At 39.2% G+C, this 14,115-nt stretch overlaps 1 protein-coding gene across 5 annotated transcripts in view; it reads right to left on the bottom strand.

The window, feature by feature from the left end:
* RARB (retinoic acid receptor beta) overlaps window positions 1-14,115 on the bottom strand; it is a 747,871-nt gene that overhangs the window by 515,357 nt on the left and 218,399 nt on the right. For all 5 annotated transcript variants that reach the window (XR_008298027.1, XM_053221534.1, XM_027040933.2 and 2 more), the window contains one exon: window positions 11,471-11,522. The gene's annotated coding sequence lies outside the window, so the exon portion shown is untranslated. The remainder of the gene's footprint in view (window positions 1-11,470; window positions 11,523-14,115) is intronic.

Raw genomic sequence — 14,115 nt, 5'->3', positions numbered from 1 at the left:
GCCCCGAACTGGGTTTAAAGGTAAGTGTGTATCTGCTTGAGGGCTGAATGCCATCTTTGGCCTTTTTCATAAAGTTTATGGCCCTGGTGCCCCTTTAAAAGTCTCATGTGGCTGATTGATAGGCTCATTTCTGATACTAACCATAAAGAATTGGCCATCCTGAAGATAAGCTGCTCCTCCCCTGAGCATTACAGAAGGTAAAGGCGGGTGCCATTATAGATGGTCCTTCTTGACTCAATCAGATTCATCCTTCAGCGGCCGGGCAGCGCTCTGCACTGAGGGACCGCACCACAAGACACAGAAGCTCAGTCAAATCCTTTTAGTTAATGGGTGTCTAAGGATTAAAACATCATCATGGGTGGGACAAAGAAAACAGTAGCTAATATTCCCATTCCCTAACTTCTGTTAGGAAATGGGAATATTCTCTTGGCGTCATTAACCAAAGGGGACGTAGGCAGACTCACATCTTCATCATTTGATAATCTATGCCTTTTTATCGAACCTAAGTGATTTTGCCCCTTTACTCTTTATTCCAGTTTTCATGTCAATCTATTGTGGTTCTCAAAGGAGCTTTCAAATATCTCTTCGTGGGACAAGTGTAGTCATTAGAGATTCTTCCTTACTTCTACGTGTTCTGGGTCAAGATGGAATATAAATACTTACAAAGAGGCAAAGGAGGGGCGCCTGGGTGGCTCGGTCGGTTAAGCCTGCGACTTCGGCTCAGGTCATGATCTCACGGCTCCTGGGTTCAAGCCCCGCGTCGGGCTCTGGGCTGACAGCCTGGAGCCTGCTTCAGATTCTGTGTCTCCCTCTCTCTCTGCCCCTCCCCTGCTCACATTCTCTCTCTCTCTCTCTCAGAAATAAATAAACACGAAAAAAATTTTTCTTTTAAAAGGCAAAGGATACCGAGGGACGAAGAGCAGTTGAGAGGGAGGGAGGAGTTACATACACTCACACAGAGGGCGAGGGGAGACAGGGGAAGAAGGAGATACACAGAGTGGAAGGAGAGGGATTTTATGTATGTTGTAATTTAATTCTTAGCTGAAGATTTAATTTCTTAGAGGAACAAGAGTTCATCTGCGACCAGCCACAAACTGACATGGAGAGCTGTTGCAGAAGAACTGGTAAAGCCTAGCAGCCCCTCAAATGCAGGAAAAGGAAATGGTAGAGAAAGCACAGGAGAAGCAGGTAAGGGAAAGATGACTTATTCATCAAGTATTTACTGAACACTTTCTACAGGACAGGTACAGCACTAGGACTAGGGCTATCAGAGGCAAGACAGTCAACGCACATGAGGAGCTCACATTTTAAAGAGCGGAAACATCGGAACCCTACACCAAATCATTACATCAACATGTTAAAACGTGATAGGCCTTCAATGATACTGCTAACACTTTTGCGTTTACTTCTGTCTGGTTTCTGGGTAACACCTCACCACATAACCGCTCTCATCAGTGTCATCGAGAACATTCATGTGGCTAAACCTAATGATTATATTTCAGACCTTATTACTACTTCCTCCATCTTGAAACATTCTTTCCTTGGGCCCGCCGGATACCACGTTTTCTGGTTTCCTAACTCCTTCTGTCTCTTTTCGGTCTTTTGCAAGCTCACCTCCTCTTGCCAACCATTAAACGTCTCCAAGTTTTGGACCTGTGCTTACTTCTCTTCTCTATACTCTCTCGGGGAATATAATTCAACTTCCAGTTTCAATTACCTTTAATACACCAGGAACACGCAAATGATCTCTGCAGGCAGACTCTTCTCTCTATAACCTATGTGAAATGCTTACCTCTCCCAGATGCCCATTCAAGGTTAGCCACATCCTCAGTGAGTACACATCTGTCTCTATCTGCCAGTTAAGACCTATGCATTAATTACTTGTGTGTCTTTGGTGTTTAGCACAGTATCCGGCATGTGGTAGGAGTTCACTGTTTGCTCAGCTATCAGCTGGAATTAAGGCAGGGCTTGGGGGAAGGATACACAGCATCGCAGTCGGGTGCTGGGTTCCTCTGCATTCGCACAGTGAATACATGATCGGACAGGCAAGCTAAGACAGTTAACAGAAGTTTTCAGATGTTAATCTCTTAATTAGGAGAGAGATCAATGAGGACAAAGAAGTAAACATGGAATTTAATGAATATTTACTTTTTTTGATATCCAAATTTTCTACTGTATATATATATACACATGTGTCTCTGTGTGTGTATATATAGAGACACATATACATATATAGACACACACACATACATATATATACACACTACCTTTTTTTTTTTTTTTAATTAAAGCTCTTTTGAGACCTGCTTTATGTATTGAGAGGGCCAGAGAAAAAGGTAAGTGTGTACACACAGAGTAGTGAAATTAAAAAGAGGAACATGAACTACTAGAAGAAATTATAGGAGTTGAGATACTAGGAGTCAAATCCATTTTTCTTTAATAAACAGCACTGCCCAAATTCTTCAGTAAATACTTGCACAAATCGCCTTTGTTTCCAAGTGACTTTTAGGGAGAAACAGAGCCAAGAGAAATCATTTACTCAAATGAGTTGTCACTCCTGATTTTCAAGAATTAAACACAGAAAAGCATTTGTACATAATAAATTTCATAGTAACATATGCTCTCCTGAATTATAACCCAGACTACAATCTTTACTGATGAGTACTAGATGCTGACATCCTAGTCAACCAATTCAAGCCATCAAAATAAACAATCCCTTATGAAAATGAAAATTGAATTATTGCATGGGAAAAATTGAAAGCATGTTTTATCAAAGGCAATTTGTCTCTTATCTGACAGCCTTGGAAAACAGCAAGAAAATTATGTCTCTCACGTTACAATGAAAAGGCAGCAGCTCCTTTAGACATCACAGGAATAAGGGAACTTTGGGTCATTCAGGAAAAAATAAATGTTTATTCTATAGCCGGCAGTGTCCAACTTTCCCATGCTTGTGTTCGGCGAAGGAGGGAGGGCACGATGCTGCACTAGTTAATGGATTGCAGATGAAAGCGGTACCAATGTCGCCCTCGTCAACATTATTCCTTCAACAAATCATTTCCTTATTGTTAAAAGAGAGGGATTCTACAGAGCAATCTCCGAAGCTAAAGCGTGAAACCATGAGCTGGACCAAGTAATAGTGGCTCCTTCTTCCTCCAGGGTTAGACCACCAATGCCTTTCATCCATGAGCCAGCCTTTCCGGCACTGTTTTTCATTTGTTGGGCAGGGTTATACAGGATATTCACATCCTAGATCCCGAGATACAGTACCAAATATTACCTAACTGCCCATTTGAGGGACTTACAGTTTCTGCCTACCATGATAAGGAAAGTGGCCATGAATTTCTGTTCAGGCTATGGCTGGAACAGTCACATTCATGTCTGTACCTTGGTCATGGTTGTTAAATGATGAGGAGTGTAGCAACAGAAATTGATCGGACTTTGTAGCACAGCTAGTGAAAACACCTGTATGATGCTTTCATCACTGTAACACTATCAACCCTGACAAGTGTTTCTTATACACTTCAAAGGTTCATTTAGGTTTTTCTGTAGTTTAACAGATTCCTTGAAGAGGAAAGCATTCAGCTTTCTTTTTAAATGGACCGTCTAGAGGAAAAGCTTTGTTATTAAGCCAACAATTAGTTCTTTAATGCCAGTATTTCAGAAAGCCAGTTTCTCCAAAGTAGTATTTGATATACATAGGAATTACATGCAAACCAGATGAACCTCCGATTCCTTCCAAGGGGTTTTCATAACTAAAACACTAGTAAGAACTTAACAAGAATGTAGGATTAACTCCAGCAAAGGGAAGCAAGTTAAAAATAATACGAAATTTTAGAATAGCACTTGAAATCAAGTGTACCTAACCAATTTATTATGTTCTCCAACTAAGTGATCCTCATTGATCGGGACATTTGTCGGTACCCGTGTAGCTAACAACCTTGGGGGGTGAAAGATTTCATTTCTGAGGGCTGGGAAGGCCGGCCTACATGGATGTGGTCTGCAGGTCACTTTTTGGACCTGTAAGCATGGCAGAGTAGAGAAATGCAGAACTCTACTCCTTTCCAGGTGTGTGCTCTCACAACTTCCATCTTCTCAACAGAATTTGGGCAAATACCACCTTTCCTCTGGTTTAAAAGACACTGGGGCGCCTGGGTGGCTCAGTCGGTTAAGTGTCCGACTGGGTTTCGGCTCAGGTTGTGATCATGTGGCTTTGTGGGTTTGAACCCCACATTGGGCTGTGTCGTTGGCAGTGCAGAGACTACTTGGGATTCTCTCTCTCACCCTCCTTCTCTGCCCCTCCCCTACTTGCACTGACTCTGTCTCTCTCAAAATAAATAAAACTAAAAAAAAATACTGATACATAAAAGTATTAGTTCCCTCCTTATGTGCCCTATGTACACATTTTAGAATAGCACTGGGTAAAGTTGCCTCCTTTCATGGATGGTATTTTTTTTTTCTCCTCTTGGAACAATTAGCCGCATGAACCGTAACATCCCTTGATAATACTATAAAGATGTTTGAGCGCTAAGCAGGAGTCCTTTTTTTGGATAACCTACAACTGTATGTGAAAAAACCTACAACTGATACCATTTTTGATTGCTGATGTCATGGACATTGGCAAGAATATTGAAGCTGTACATCAAAAAGATATTTTAGAGATAAGTCAGCATAAGAATAAAACAGGGTTCTTGGGCTTTCATGAAATTGAGAGATCTCTTCTGTATCAAAGTATATTTATGAGATAATATTTCAACAGAAATGGAGAAAAAATGGAAATCCATCGCCATTATATTACTATTTGGTTGAAATGCCAATCTTATAATGAAATCTAAAATTCCAGCTCTCATATCTTAAAGTGGATTCCTGCTTGCTTTAATCTTGGTTATCATTATATCGCTAAAGCAATCATTGAAATTAGCTTTGGCATTTACGAAAAGGCGAGAGAGGCCTACCTCTCCTCCCCCTTGCCTCTGATAACTCCCCCCTTCTCTAGCTCTGTAGCCGCCCTGACAACAGAAGTTCACAAACACCCAAATGCAACCAGAAATGGGAAGATGGCTGTAATGTGGGATTTGGTCAAGAAGCTCTTTCTTAATAGAGCACGTTGCATCACGGAATGTCATCAATACCAGCTCGGCTCACACAAAATACACCTTCTTCTGAGACTGCTTCTTAGTTACCAGTGCTTCTGATTTTGAAGCTGGGTATGAAAATGTGAGCCTGTCCAAGGCCCAACTTCCCAGGGTCTGTGAGACCAAAGAGGTAAAACAAAGGTGTTGAACTAAATCATCTACAGGCCGCTTCAAGCTCCAAGATTTTATGTCTGCTATAGTCTTTAAATTGCTCCTTTGACTATAGGTAAGCAGGTTGCGCTAGCATGAATTCTGATTGGCCGACAACTTTCATTCTTATTATTTCCATTTAGGTTCCCACACTTGTTTTTTAGCTGAATAAATCTAAGGTGGGTAAGTTATAATAATCTGCAAGCCACATATCAGCTTCAATGACCTCAGATAGAAGATAAACTATGAAAAGGATGGAAACCATTTAAATGAGTCCTGGTTAGATAGCATGGCCTGAGCTTAGCTCTGAGACTCAGGACTGATCTTTGTTAAGAAGGGTTACAAAAGAGGAAATGCCATCAAAAAGCCTCTCACAGCAGAAGAATCTCAAGTTTGAAGGAGAAGTGAAAGGGGCATAAAATACTGTCCTCACGGGGCACCTGGGCCGTTCAGTCAGTTTATGTGTTCAACTCTTGATTTCGGCTCAGGGCATGGTCTCCCGATTTGTGGGATCGAGCGCTGTGTTGGTCTCTGAGAGACAGCACAGAGCCAGCTTGGGATTCTCTTTTGTCCTCTCTCTTTCGTCCCCCAACCTAGTGCTCTGTCTCAAAATAAATAAATAAACTAAAAAAAAAAAATACTTTCAGGGCACCTGGCTGGCTCAGTGAGATCAACGAGATCAACTTAAATTATGATCTCACGGTTCGGGAGTTCGAGTTCCGCATGAAGCTCGCCACCCTCTGTTTGCTGCTCTCTCTGCACCTCCACTGTTTGCGCCCTCTCTCTCAAAAAATAAACATTAAAAAAAAAAACAAAAAAAAAACTTTCCTCACTGTGGGATTTATATCATCCCTGGTACACCCGCCAGCATAGATCTCAGCTGCTGAGAAGGTTAACCTTCCAGACTCGACTTCAGATTACTGAAATCCATTATTATTCTTAATCTTCACTTCTGTCTAGGAAATGATCTCGGAAATTGTCCTCATTTACACGCTTCTTGTCTTATTGACTAAAAAGCCAAAGGAAAGTTACATACTAAAAAAAAAAAAACACAACAAAATCTGAAGATAACTTTCAGACCACGCACTTCACGTATTTGAAGCAGACAATTCAATGTTTCTAATACATTCAGAGTTGTGTGGTCATCACCATGACCTACTCTTACAACAATTTTCTGTCTCCAGAAAGAAACCCCATACACATTAGCAGCAACTCCTTATCTGAATCTTTCCATCGCCAGTGCCAGGTAACCAATCATCTACTTGCTGTCTGTAGATTTATATGTTTTAAACATTTCACATAACTGAAATCGTGGGTCTGTCGTGACTGGCTTCTTTCGTGCAACAGTGCTTTCAAGGTTTATTAAGGTTACAGCATGCACTGGCACTTCATTTCTTATTATTGTAGTATTTCATTGTATGGAGATACCACATTTTATTTACCCACTCACCATTGGTGAAAACCTGAGTTGTTTCCCTATTTTGCTGCTATGAACGATGACGCCATAAACATGTCAATGGAAGCTTTGTACAGGCATATTTCATTTTTCTTGGGTACATACCCAAGAGCGGAATTCCTAATTCTTAATTACTACTTCATTTTAAGTTATACGTCAAGACGTAATTTCCCAGTGACTTACCACAATAAAATGGATTCCACGGCTATTATTTTTTTGTTCTCTCAGTCTTTCGTTATTCTCTATGCTTATATGCTAATTCTATATTTCATTTGAGAACTGTAACAAATTAAAAAGCACCTTTAATCAGAAGGCATATTAAAAACAGATTGTAAGACAGTACCCTATTGGTGGACACATAGGTTGCTATTTCAAAGAATGCTGCAATAAAAGTAGGGGTGCACGTATCTTTTTGAATTAGTTTTTTCATTTTCCCTGGGTAAATATTCAATAGTGGAATTACTGCATCATATGCTGTTTCTATTTTTAAAAATATTTTTGAAGAACCCCCATACTGTTTTCTACAGTGGCTATACCAATTTACATTCCCATCAACAGCGAACAGGGCCCCTTTTTCTCCACATCCTCACCAACACTGGTTTCTTATCTTTAACTAACAAGCATGAGATGATATCTCATTGAAGTTTTGACTTTTATTTCCCTGATGGTGAATGATGTTGAGCATCTTTTCATGTGTCTGTTGGCCATCTGGAGGTCTTCTTTGGAAAAAAGTTTATTCAGGTTCTCTGCCCATTTTTTAATCAGATAGTTTGCCCCCCCCTTTTTTTTTTAATGTTTATTTTTGAGAGAGAGAGAGAGAGAGAGAGAGAGAGAGAGACAGTGAGCGAGCACTCACGTGTGAGCAGGGGGAGGGGCAGAGAGAGGGAGACACAGAATGTGAAGCAGGATCCAGGCTCTCAGCTGTCAGCACAGAGCCCGATGCCAGGCTCAAACTCAGGAAACGGGAGATCATGACCTGAGGCAAAGTTGGATGCTTAACCGACTGGGCCACCCAGGTGCCCTACAGTGTTTGGTTTTTTGGTGTTGTGTGCGATCTTTATATATTTTGGATATTAACCCCTTATCAGATGCATCATTTGCAAATATCTTCTCCTATTCATTAGGTTGTCTTTTTGTTTTGTTGATGGTTTCCTTTGCTGTGAAAAAGCTTTCTACTTTGAGGTAGTCCCAATAAGTTTTTGCTTTTGTTTCCCTTGCCTTAGGGGACGTATCTAGAAAAAGGGTGCTATGGCTGATGACAGAGAGATCGTTCCTGTATTCTCTTCCGCAATTTTGTGGTTTCAGGCCTCACTTTTAGGTTTTTAATCCATTTTGAGTTTATTTTTATGTGTGTTTTAAAAAAGCCCGGTTTCATTCCTCTACATACTGTCCAGTTTTCCCAACACTATTTATTGAAAAGACAGTCTTTCTCTATCATACATTCTTGGCTTTGTCATAGATCAAGTGATTATGTGAGGGTCTTTTCCTGTATATCCTGTGCCTCTATCCTGTTCCATTGACCTATGTGTCTATTTTGTACCAGTACCACACGGTTTTGATTACTACAGCTTGGCCTGTACCTTGAAACCTGGAATTGTGACGCGTCCAGCTTTGTTCTTCTTTCTCAGAATTGCTTTCGCTATTTGGGATCTTTGTGGTTCTATACAAATTTTACTGTTATTTGCTCCAGTTCTGCAAAAACATGCTGTTGGTATTTTGATAGGGGTTGCATTGGATACGTAGATTGCTTTTACATTTCTCCTTCTGTGACTTTTTTTTTTGGAGTATATGGAAACTCTACCCGTTTCTGGGTATTCCATTTGCATCCTGCCAGTTTAATGAATTTATTACCTCTAATAGGTTTTTGGTAGAATCCTCAGGATTTCCTATGTGTAGTATCACGTTGTCTAAAAATAGTGACAGGTTTTTTTTTTGCCAATATAGATGAATGAATAAGGAAAATGTGGTACATACACATACAATTAAATATTAGACAGGCATAGAAAAGGATGTGATTGTGCCATCTGAGACAACATGGGTAGACCCAAAGGTTATTATCCTAAGTGAAATAAGACCGAGAAAGACAAATACCATTTGATTCTATTCATTAATGAAATCTAAAAAAAAAAAAATGTACACAAAGCAGAATCAGAACTCTAAATACAAAGAACAAACTGACGGTTGCCAACAGGAGTGGAGGTTGGGCAAAATGAATGAAGGGGAGAGGGAAACACAGTAGGCCTTCGTTATGGAACGAGTAAGTCACGGAAATAAAACGCACAGCATGAGGATTGCAGTCAATGTTGTTCTAATAGTGATATAATGGGATAGAGAGAGCTATGCTTCTGGTGAACATAGTATAAACTTGTCACATCACTGAATTGTACACCTGACACTAATATAACATTGGGTGTGGACTATGCATGAATGTCTGAATGAATGATTGACCCACTCACTTCTCCAATTCCATACCCAGAGACAAGTATCTTTAAAACTAAAGGATGTTATTTTAACAAAATAAGATTATGCTATGTATATAATTTGCATTTCTCACTATCAACATATTTCCATGTCATCTGACATAGATTTACGGCATTTTATTATTCTTTTTAAAGTTTATTTATTTACATCGAGAGAGAGAACAAGCGAGGAAGCTGGGGAGAGGCAGAGGGAGAGAGACAGAGAGAAAGAGACAGAGAGAGAGAGAGACAGAGAGAGAATCCCAAGCAGGTTCCACACTGGCAGCAGACAGCTTGATTCAGGGCTCGAACTGTGAGATCATGACCCAAGGAAAAATCTAGAGTCAAACACTTAACCAACTGAGCCATGCAGGTGTCCCAATTTATTGCATTTTAATAAAAGCTACAGATTATTTCATTATATTGAGGCACCATGATATATTTAACCACTCTGTTTTTTCCTATTACAAACAGACCACAAGGAACATCTTGAACATGTACCTTATGAACGTCAGAAATCTCTAAGAGTAATTTCCTAAGAAATTAGGCAGTTGGGTCATAGGAGGCCTATGACTGGAATTTGAATGGATAGAAGCCAATTTCACTCCAAGAAAAGTTATTTCACTTTATACTTCCACCTACAATGAAAGACAGTGGAAGAGAGCCCTATGGTCTTCCCAATTATTAAGGTTACCAAGCATACATTTGGCCAGTCTAAAACACAAAATAATTTTTATATGTATTTAAGTGTTAATACACTTACATACTTTTTTAATTTTGTTGAGTGGCCATTGGTATTTCTTTTAGGAATATCCAATTCATATCATTTGTCTATTTTCCCACTGAATTGCCGATCTTATTGTTAGGATATGTCTACACATATATATTCCCTATTTGTTGACAAAAATGCTTTAGCTTTGTCATTTGCCATAATGATATTTTATACTTTTATGCTGTCTGCTTTCCTCTTCACTACTTCTGGACTCTGCCATTGTTTCTCCAAGTGGAGATGCCACTTCTCTCCTACAATGAATTCCTGTATTTAGATTTCATCCTGGACTCTATTCTGCTCACTTATCTCCTTTATTTCTAAGCTCGTGCCAAAATTTTTTCGTTACTTAAGCTTCATTATAATATGTACTGAGATTATCAAGTTGGAGAAGTTCTTCATTTTCTAAAATGTTTGACACTTTCACATACTTATTCTCCCAAAGGCACATTTTATCAGCTTGAGTCATTTAACTTTTTCCTCAACATTGTAAGCCATTATCATTAGTAATAGTATTTAATTAGTACAAAATGCCTTGTTCTCTGGAATATAATATGAAAGATCAATATATTGGTGTTAAGTGGCAACATTATCAGAATTATTCCAGTTAATGTTTAAATTTAGTCGGAAGAAGCCAGCTCCCAACTAAGAAAAACCAACAACAAAATGAAATAGAAGAAAACTGTATTCAAATCTTAAGGTTTTCAATTAGAATGTGTAACTACACCAAGTAGAGAAGAAAACAAAGTTATTAAGGTCATTAGGAAATGCATTTAATAACTCCACCAAATAGAGAAGAAGAAAAGGTAGTAAGTCATTAAAAATTCATTAAATTCCAAATGAATTAAACAAGGCAATGAAGTTACTTGGAACTGCGATAGGAATTCTGTTTTAAAATAACCAACCCAATTTACCCAATAGGTTCACTTGAACATTCAGTTTAAATATGATTATGAGAAATTTATAGCTAAATAACATTATATCAATTCTTTATTTTTTCCCCAGTATACTTTCATACGTTTCTTTTTAATCTTCCTTATACATTCTTATCTTCCCTAAAAAAAAATAATGAATAATAGAGGAAATGATGGGTCAATGAAATTTCAGATTCACTGTAATTAGATTTCCCTTCTCAAAAATCTTCCACCTTCTTAAATCACTACGAATTACACGACAGTGTTTCCTTTATTGCAAAATTCCATGCCCAGGATGTTCATCTTTTCTTGAGAAACCGCAGGACCATTCGAGCACAGTCATGCCTACCCATCTTTGCCAAACATGTGAAAACGTGAATTATCGGAGGATCTACCTAACGACGAGTCTTTGACTTGAGGTAACAGAAAATTTGGTCAATTCTTCCTTGCCCTAATGCTTCGTCTATGCCCGTACTACAAAAATTCTGCTTTTCTCCCCACGGCAAATAATCGAAACTCAGATCTAGTCCTCTTCTATCTATGCCCATGTTTATTGTTTAAATGTGTTTATTTCTTCTTTCTTTACTTACCAGGTGTGGCTTCTTGGGCGAATCACAGTATCTCTGCAGTACTCAATTTTATCTGTAAAATAAGAAGCTGGGTTAGACAAGCTTTCAAATTCCATTGAATTCCAACATCCTGTCACTGTGCTTAATATGAAAATTAAATTTTCTTAGTATCCTTTAACTTTGATAATGACCAGTCACAAGCACAGGTGTCTGCTGGAGAGCCTACAATTTAAAATTTTTCATTTACTGTTTCTATTAGAATATAGTCTTCGTAGATAATGCACACTTCTCAGATTGTTCCACTATAATCTCTTTAAAGAGAAAAGTTACAGGTAATCTAAGATACCATCATATTTTCTGAAAAACAACTTTTTAAAAAGGTTTCTTTTTGAGAGAGCAAGCGAGTGAGCAAGCACGAGTAGAGAGAGGAGGACAGAGACAGACGGAGACCCAGAATCTGAAGCAGCCTCCAGGCTCTGAGCTGTCAGCACAGAGCCCGACTCGGGGCTGATGAGATCCTGACCAGAGCCGAAATCGAGGGTTGGATGCTGAGCCACGCAGGCACCCTGATACCATCATTATATTTTCATAATTCCATCTAAAAGTACATTTTGGGGCGCCTGGGGGGCTCAGTCGGTTAAGCATCCAACTCTTGATTTCGGCTCATGATCTCACTATTTCTGAGCTTGAGCCCTGGGTCGGGCTCCAGGCTCTGTGCTACCATCACAGAGCTTGCTTGGGATTCTTTCTTCCTTTCTCTCTTCCTTCCTTCCTTTCTCTCTTCCTTCCTTCCTTTCTCTCTTCCTTCCTTCCTTTCTCTCTTCCTTCCTTCCTTTCTCTCTTCCTTCCTTCCTTTCTCTCTTCCTTCCTTCCTTCCTCTCTTCCTTCCTTTCTCCCTTCCTTCCTTCCTCCCTTCCTCCCTTCCCTCCTTCCTTTCTCTCTTCCTTCCTTCCTCTTTCTCCTTCCCACTCTCCCTCTCTGAGAGATTTATGAATAAACATTTAAAAAAAATAAACATCTGGGGTGCCTGGGCGGCTCAGTCAGTTACACTCCAGACTCTTGGTTTCGGCTTAGGTTGTGACCTCACGATTCCTGAGTTTGAGTCCCAGGTCAGGCTCCATGCTGATGGTGTGGAGCCTGCTTGGGATTCTCTTTCTCCCCCCACGCCAACCCCCCTCCCCCCCGCCCTCTCTCTCCGTCAAAATAAACAAACTTAAAAAAAATAATAAATTTCTCATCAGATTACAGCAAATTAGGATTCTTGGGGATAAAGATTCTCTACCCTGATTTCAAATCCGTTCTCTTTAAATAGGACTTTTTTGTTCCCATTATATTTCTGTTCTTATTTGTAATATTGTTGACTTGCTCTTGTCAACAGGATCACCTTGAACTTTGTCCTCAGAATGCTCCAATCCCAGAAGTTCCCATTTCCTCTAAATTAGATTTCGTTTCTAGTTTTATTTTAAAACAACATTACAAATCCTAAATCATTAAACATATATTTAAATTTCACATAAAAGTAATCATTTTTATAGTCCTGTTATGACTGTTAAAATGACAAAAATTAAACATCAACACAGGAACGTACTTAAAGTGACATATGGAGAGGGGGGACATGTTTCCTCGCTAGTCAAAGTGTGTACATCAGTATGTTCTTTTGAGGGGATGTTGTTAACCATGTATCCAAAGCCTTAAGAGTTTAACCAACACATTTCACTTTTATGAGTGTGCCCTGAGGAAATAATTAAAAGGAAAACATAGGAATCCCACTTACAGAAGCAAAAATCTGGAAACTTCAATGTACATAAATAGTGGCTTGGTGAAAGCAACAGACATACAAGGATGCAATTTAGTACAATACAGACATTAAAATTATAATGTAAAGCAACATAAAAGATCATGGGAAGATGTTCATTTTAAAAAATAGAAAATGGCTGTAAAATAATGTGTATAGTAGGATCCTATTTCTTATAAAAATACCTATGGGGGTGCCTGGGTGGCTCGGTGGGTCAAGGCTTCAACTCTTTGGTGTTTTTTTTTTTTAGTGTTTATTTTTGGGAGAGAGAGAGAAGAACGTGAACAGGGTAGAGGTAGAGAGAGAGAGAGGGAGACACAGAGTATGAAGCAGGCTCCAGGCTTGAACCCAGGAACCTTGAGATCATGACCTGAGCCAAAGTCAGATGCTTAACCAACTGAGCTACCCAGGTGCCCCAAGGCTTGAACTCTTGATCTCAGCTCTGGTGTTAATCCTGAGATTGTGACTTCAAGCCCCATGTTGAGCTCTGTGCTGGGTGTGAGGTCTACCTTTTTTATTTCTTTTAAATACGTACATATAAACATTTACACATGTTAGAAAGTGATTGAGCAGTTATCTGCCAAAATGTGAATACTGGTTACCTCTTGGCCAAAGAATTACAGGTGGATCTTTTGGTACTTTTCAAGATTATTGCACTGATCACATATTCATTGTAAAAATTATTTAGAAGCAGTAAACTATCGTGTCTAGATTATGCCTAGCCATGTAACAGAGACCTTTAAGGAATTAGTCATTTCAATGATTCTGCACGTATTTCCTTTTCGCTGAATCTAATTGTGATCTATTGCACAATTGCTCATTTTTCTTTGTACTGAAGAAAATTAAAATTAGCGATGATGGGTAACAAAGA

Source organism: Acinonyx jubatus, chromosome C2, assembly GCF_027475565.1.
Source record: "Acinonyx jubatus isolate Ajub_Pintada_27869175 chromosome C2, VMU_Ajub_asm_v1.0, whole genome shotgun sequence".
Lineage (NCBI taxonomy): Eukaryota > Metazoa > Chordata > Mammalia > Carnivora > Felidae > Acinonyx > Acinonyx jubatus.
This window is presented reverse-complemented; position numbering and strand designations above follow the sequence as displayed.